Source organism: Talpa europaea (assembly GCF_964194135.1).
Source record: "Talpa europaea genome assembly, chromosome: 13".
In the NCBI taxonomy this organism is placed as follows: Eukaryota; Metazoa; Chordata; class Mammalia; order Eulipotyphla; family Talpidae; genus Talpa; species Talpa europaea.
The window spans coordinates 11,906,192-11,912,437 of NC_140080.1; the positions used below are offsets into that span (position 1 = coordinate 11,906,192).

The window sequence follows — 6,246 nt, forward strand, 5'->3', positions numbered from 1 at the left end:
TAAGATTTATTTTATTTATACAAGAACCAGGGTGCAGGCCAGATGTGCGGGAGGGTGAGAGGATTCACCAGAGGCAGAGCCGGGAACAGAACAGGCTGATTGAAGAAATACACTGCTGAGGGGTGCAGCGGGCATGACAGGAGAGGTCTGCCACGCCATGTGGGGCCCTCACCAGCTGGCAGGGATTGAGCTGGCACTGCAGAGGCTGCCAACAGCTTCACAGAGCTGTGCTCAACCACTGAGCCACCAGGGAGGCCCAAGAAGAAAGATCTTAAGCAACATGATGGATTCAGAAGCTCATGAGAAGAGGTCAACATCAATCTTAACATCTTCAAAACAAGATCTGTCACCTCATAGTGCACATATTGGTAAAATGAAGCATTACTTGTGTGGCTGTTGTGCAGCTTTCAACAATGTAGCCACTCACCTATCCCATGCACAAGGACCTCTTTCGGCACCAGCTATATGAAATCAAAACCAGGAACGCAACACTTCAGTTGCAGAGGGATGGATTTCAAAACTTGTATCGGGGAATCCTGACCCACTAATGCAGAAGACAACTATACTGGCACTATGTTTAGTTTCTATGAGGATTTATCTTGCCTTCTCCCAAACATATCAATACCCCAGAGTTTGCAATCTGGAGCATGGCAGCAGTGCTTACAGGGACAACAGAAGTAATTTTCATTCCACTGGAGAGAGTTCAGACATTGCTTCAGGACCACAAGCATCTCGACAAATGTACAAACATTTACCAGGCTTTCAAGGCACTGAAATGCCATGGAATTAGAGAGTATTATCGAGGCTTGGTGCCTGTTCTTTTCCAAAATGGATTCAGCAATGTCTTTTTCTTTGCCCTTCGAGGTCCCATTGAGGAGCACCTGCTTTCTGCAACTACTCACAGCACTCATTTGGTCAATGATTTTATCTGCAGAGGTCTTTTGGGTGCCGTGTTGGGAATCTTGGTTTTTTTTCCCATTAATGTTGTAAAAGCTTGCATGCAGTCTCAGATTGGTGGAAATTTTAGTCTTTCCCCAAGGTCTTCAGAAAAATCTGGCTAGCACGGGATAAGAAACTGACAAATCTTTTCAGAGGTGCCCATCTGAATTCCGAACGATCCCTCATCTCTTGGGGCATAATCAATGCGACTTATGAGTTCTTATTAAAGGTTATAGGAAAGAAATCATCAGTTAAGCGCCATTTATCAACTGAATAGACCTTCTCAGAAGAATGCAGTTTGACCTCGTTCTTAATTGGCCAAGCACATGTTGTTGTCATAAATTCAGGGCACAATGAATTATGGGCAAAGCTGTTTTCCTTAAGCACCAAAAAATTCAGAATAAAAGGTTTCAATAAGAAAATTTAAAAAAATATTATTACCTGATTTAATTACCTAATTCTATCAAGCTTCCATTTGAATAATGGAATAATCACTTAACAGGAACAAAGCTAAAGGAAAATACAAACCTTTTTTTTTAGAGAAAAACAGAATTATTTTCCTGTGATTCAGGAAAATTGTGATTTTTACCAATAGGCTCATTGGAGGGTTTGATTTTCTTGCTGTCAGTCTGTGGGGACAGGGGCGGGGGTATCTGTGCTCAGGTGTATACTTTTCTCATTGCTAGTATAAGATGTGCTAGGCAGGAGGCACTTGTCAGTGATAAGTTGTCTTCGGGCTGTCCATACACATCTTGTGCAGACTGCACCCTGGAACGCTTCTCCAACATCTGAATGGAGGGCAAGGTAGAGAGAAGAGGAGAGGCTGAACCTGAATCAGGTGCCATAATGGACAGGATCATCTTCATTGTCATTTCTACTGCATTAGCAAAAGAAGATGTAGAAAGTTCTTTACTTCTGCTGTACTAGAGAGTCTGCCAAGTTAGACATACCATGATAAATTGCATATGGCTCTTGTAGAGAAATTGTTGGAAAAGTATAACAACTTGATGGAGGAAACATTCTGTGATTTTTAGTCCCAAGAAAGTGACACTTGGTTTACAGAGGATACGTCCAGTCACTTGATCCCTTAGTTATATCACACAACTTAATGCTCCTTCTTTCTTGTTGATCTGATAATCCACAATAGGACTTGGTGGTCCCCTCAGAACTTTGACAGATATCCCACTTTAAACATTGGGGTAAGGAACTCTTTTTCATCTAAGGATTAAATTTGAGCTGTGTCTCATTGAATATTTTTCCCCTTGTCATATGTATTTTCTTTCCTTAATTCATTGAGCTTTATCCTAGCTAATGGAGTTTCCGACCAATTTTTATGAGCTTTATTTCTCGTGGGAAGTCATTTGGTTTTAATAAGAACAAATGCTTCTTTCTGCTTTTTCTGTAAGAATTTTTGTTTGTTTTCTGTAGGTGTGCATCTGTTCACAATTAGGGATGATTGTTTCATCTGCTTTGAGCAGTTTCTATCATCATGTGGTGAATTCTGTTCAATGAATACCTCAGTATTTTTTATTTCATTTTCTCAATGGAGGCCAGAAATGACTAAATTTTTGCTGATGATTTCAAATATCACTTCCAAACAGCAATTTTTGTTTTCAGTGAAATCAGATTAAAATTTTTATAATTCTTGGTTTTGAGAATTTTAATTTAATCTGTAAATTCCTCATGTGTCATAGAAGCATGATTGGGGAAATGAAAATTTTAAAAGAAAACAACTGCAATATATGCTGATTTTTCCAAGAATATTTTTTAGAATTTTTAGAGCCTTTCTAACCCAGCATCTTTTTTTTCCCCCCTTGAAGACCTTTTTTTATAAATATAGCTTAAGATGCTTTCTGAAATGGAAGCAAGACTTAGGTAATTTTTCCATTGTCTGCTGATGTAAACATTGTCCATGATTATTGAAATAATATTATCATTACATGCAAGTTAAATATGTGATTTTATCCTTCTATGTTTAGCATCTGCAGAAAGCAAGTGAGTTTCCTTTTTGGTACTGTAATATGAAATGTACTTGTCACTGGGCTTTAGTCACCAACCCATCTATGTAAACTCATAGCTTTTTCTTCTTCTTTTGCAAAGTAGTAATTGTTAGGGAATCACTTAAGTTTACACTCCTTTGTGGAATAGCTCTATGTGTGATTGTGCATACTTGGGGAAAGGCTTTAACTTTGTTACTGACCTTACTGTTAATTGATCTGTTTATTCAATTGAAAGTGGCTATCTTATTGTTTATGCTAATTATCATGAGAATCCAAATAATTTTGCTTATCAGAGCCCGGAATTGTTACAAGATTAATTTCTTTTTTCTCTTCAAATGTGATGAAAGATGGTAACAATAAAACACACTTGTAAAATGATCCATTCAATTGAAAGTGGCTGTCTTATTATTTATGCTAATTATCATGAGAATCCCAATAATATTGCTTATCAGAGCCTGGAATTGTTACAAGATTAATTTCTTTTTTCTCTTCAAATGTGATGAAAGATGGCAACAATAAAACACACTTGTAAAATGATCCATTTTTCTACTGTATTTCACTATGGGAAAGAAAAATTTTAAAAGACATTTTTCAAAAGCCTGTAATATATTTCACCTAAATAAATCCCTCTATTCAAGATATGTATATATAGTACATGTATTTATGTACAAACAGAAATTTTGTTTATGTCTGTGTAAACAATATCCTTACCTCTTTTCATTACAGGGTAGAATGCAAATCTAGGAAATCCTCTCAAAGGGGATTGTCTTTTAACATATTTGAGTCAATTTTAACAAAATAAACCACGAAACTTGATTAAATTACCAACTTTATCTGATTTTGTTTGTTTCTAATGAATTCTTTTGTGATTTTTGTCTGGATAAAATTGAGACTATATGGTGTACCTTTTGGAACATACCCATCAACAAATTGCAAACTTCTGTAACTTCCACCATTATGGAATTATTCTTTTGTCAAGGTTTTCACAAAATTACAAAAAATCAAGAAAATATCATCTAACATGGGCTTCACATATCTTCTGTACTTACATTTGTTATTGCAAATAGATCTGAGAACAAATAGATTCCCGGTGTAAACCTAAGTATTTTTATTAAAAACGTGTGCTTCTACTGTTAGTTTGAGGTCTTTTCTATGTACTTACCACTATCATCCCAAATTCTGGAATGAGGTATATGCACGAAAGACTATAGACACTAGCTTTTCCTAAAGTCATTGTATTGGGTAGATTTTTGAGTTGTCATTGCTGTTGACAGTGTCATCATAGGCATCTTCTATTGTATCTACTACTAGTATTTCAGACTTACCATACACCTTCTCGTACAAAATTGTTCTTACAAAAACCATATATAATGATTTTTTTTTTTTTTTTTAAACAAAGGTTAAATTGTAAGGAACAAGACCTGCACTCGGACTTTCACATAAGGAACAATTTTTACCAGTCTTTAGTTTTGTGTCCAGCAGATGGCAGCAATGTCTCAAATAAAACCCTAGTTTGAGTGAAACAATGCTATAATGCACACTTCTAAAACTAAGCAGATGTCATAAAAATCCAAGAGAATATTAAACAGTTATTCAGAATTATATAGTCAGAAGCAACGTGATATGGTTAAGGAACTGTGTATTTTTTAATGATTTCTCCAATTTTTTGATTTATTACTCATTGCAATTTCTCTAGAAAAGTAAAGGCTAGAGAGACCCAATAACAAGGGAATTATTTCAGCAGAAAAGGTTTCTTCAAGGTCAGAATGTGTTCCAGGATGATTTTTGGCTGCATCTTCCCTGCAAAATTTATTTAAAAATTTCACAAAAATGAATAAGGGTCAATTTCTCCTTTTTCAAAGTTGTCTATTGACTTGGTGATGTTTTAATCTTGGACCAAGTGTTTACAGATATGAAAGCGACATGCATTAGATACTGCTGCAAACCAGAGAAGGAACACAAGGACAGGCTGATATTTTCAAAAATTTAACTTGAAAAAAATTAATGTTGTTCAAAGTTTTCTTGGCATTGAAAGCCTTGATTCATAGTCATAACATCCTCCTTCCTGAATGTTGTGTGTTCCTTTTCCCAATGGACCTATCAACAATTTTCCTTTTCTTTTTAAATCTGAAAGGAACAAATGTTTACTCAGAATTTCTTCAAATGTCTTTTATGTTTCTTTAATTTTTTGTTTCTTAATCCTCTCACTGCCTTTCTTTTTTTATTATGTGAAACTAAGCTAGACCTAGAAGCTAGCAGTTTATAATTTTTAACAATGGTAGGTTCAGAATTTCTTTTATCCAGTGTTTCAAACTAAATGAATTTTATCAGCTGATTAAAATTAACAACTCATATAAAAATGTAAAATTTCCTATTACATTATGAATAGCATAGAGTATTACATTAACTTATTATAAAAGCTCGTCTTAAGCAGATCAAATTAGTGATTTGAGGAAAGCACATAAACATTCTTTTGCCCTTAAGTAGATCTATAATACCGCTCCACTACTTAGAGATTTAAGAAATATTGAGGAGCTATTTATATAAAGATTTTAATCATCCTATCATGCTTTTGATGAAAGAAAGCAATTATTAAGGATTAACATCCAAACAATGTAAGAGTGGAAATGAAAGAAATTTGTTGAATTTAAATTCTGTAATTTAAGAATGGTGTTGAAAGAAAGAAATAGAATACCCTATTCTCAAAAATGTAGCCAGTCACAACTTTCCTAAATTTTCGAGAGACCCACTTTATCATCTCACTCTCTTAGACTCAGTGACATCCATTTCCTTTTCTGTTTGGTGTCATCATCATGAGTAAGTCAAGAAATAAGAGAAGAAGGATCAAGAATAAGGGGCCATAAGGTAGGAGAAAACTGTACTATCTTACATTAACTATTAGATCAAAATAGACTATATACTTACATAGCCATCACTGAGCAATGTGCATTTACTGACTTTAGTTTCTATAATTATTTCATAGTTATTGAGGAAGAATTAGTGGGTGGTAGATGCTTTAGAGCAGTTTGGTCTCTATTCTGATATGTACTCTGTACAACTCATCCATAAAATTTCCTATTATGAATAGTATAGAGTATTGCTTTATATTTTCCTTTGAAAAGTTAGGGTTTTTTTTTTTTTTTGGTTTATTTTTTGTGATTATGAATAGCTACAAGATGGTGGGTCTAGTGCTGTAAAGAAGAATGCAGCTCACAGAAAAAGAAAACTCTCCGGTACTCTGCTCATACTCTTCTTTGTATGAAAATCTTTGCATGTGAAGTGTTGAGAATTCAGTGTGTTTGCTACA

General features: G+C 34.8%; 1 pseudogene across 1 annotated transcript; it reads left to right on the top strand.

The window, feature by feature from the left end:
* The first annotated feature begins 271 nt into the window (after positions 1-271).
* On the top strand, positions 272-1,216 carry LOC311182878 (mitochondrial nicotinamide adenine dinucleotide transporter SLC25A51-like; annotated as a pseudogene). Its single transcript has one exon. The product of its transcript is annotated as a mitochondrial nicotinamide adenine dinucleotide transporter SLC25A51-like (transcript).
* Positions 1,217-6,246: the final 5,030 nt, after the last annotated feature.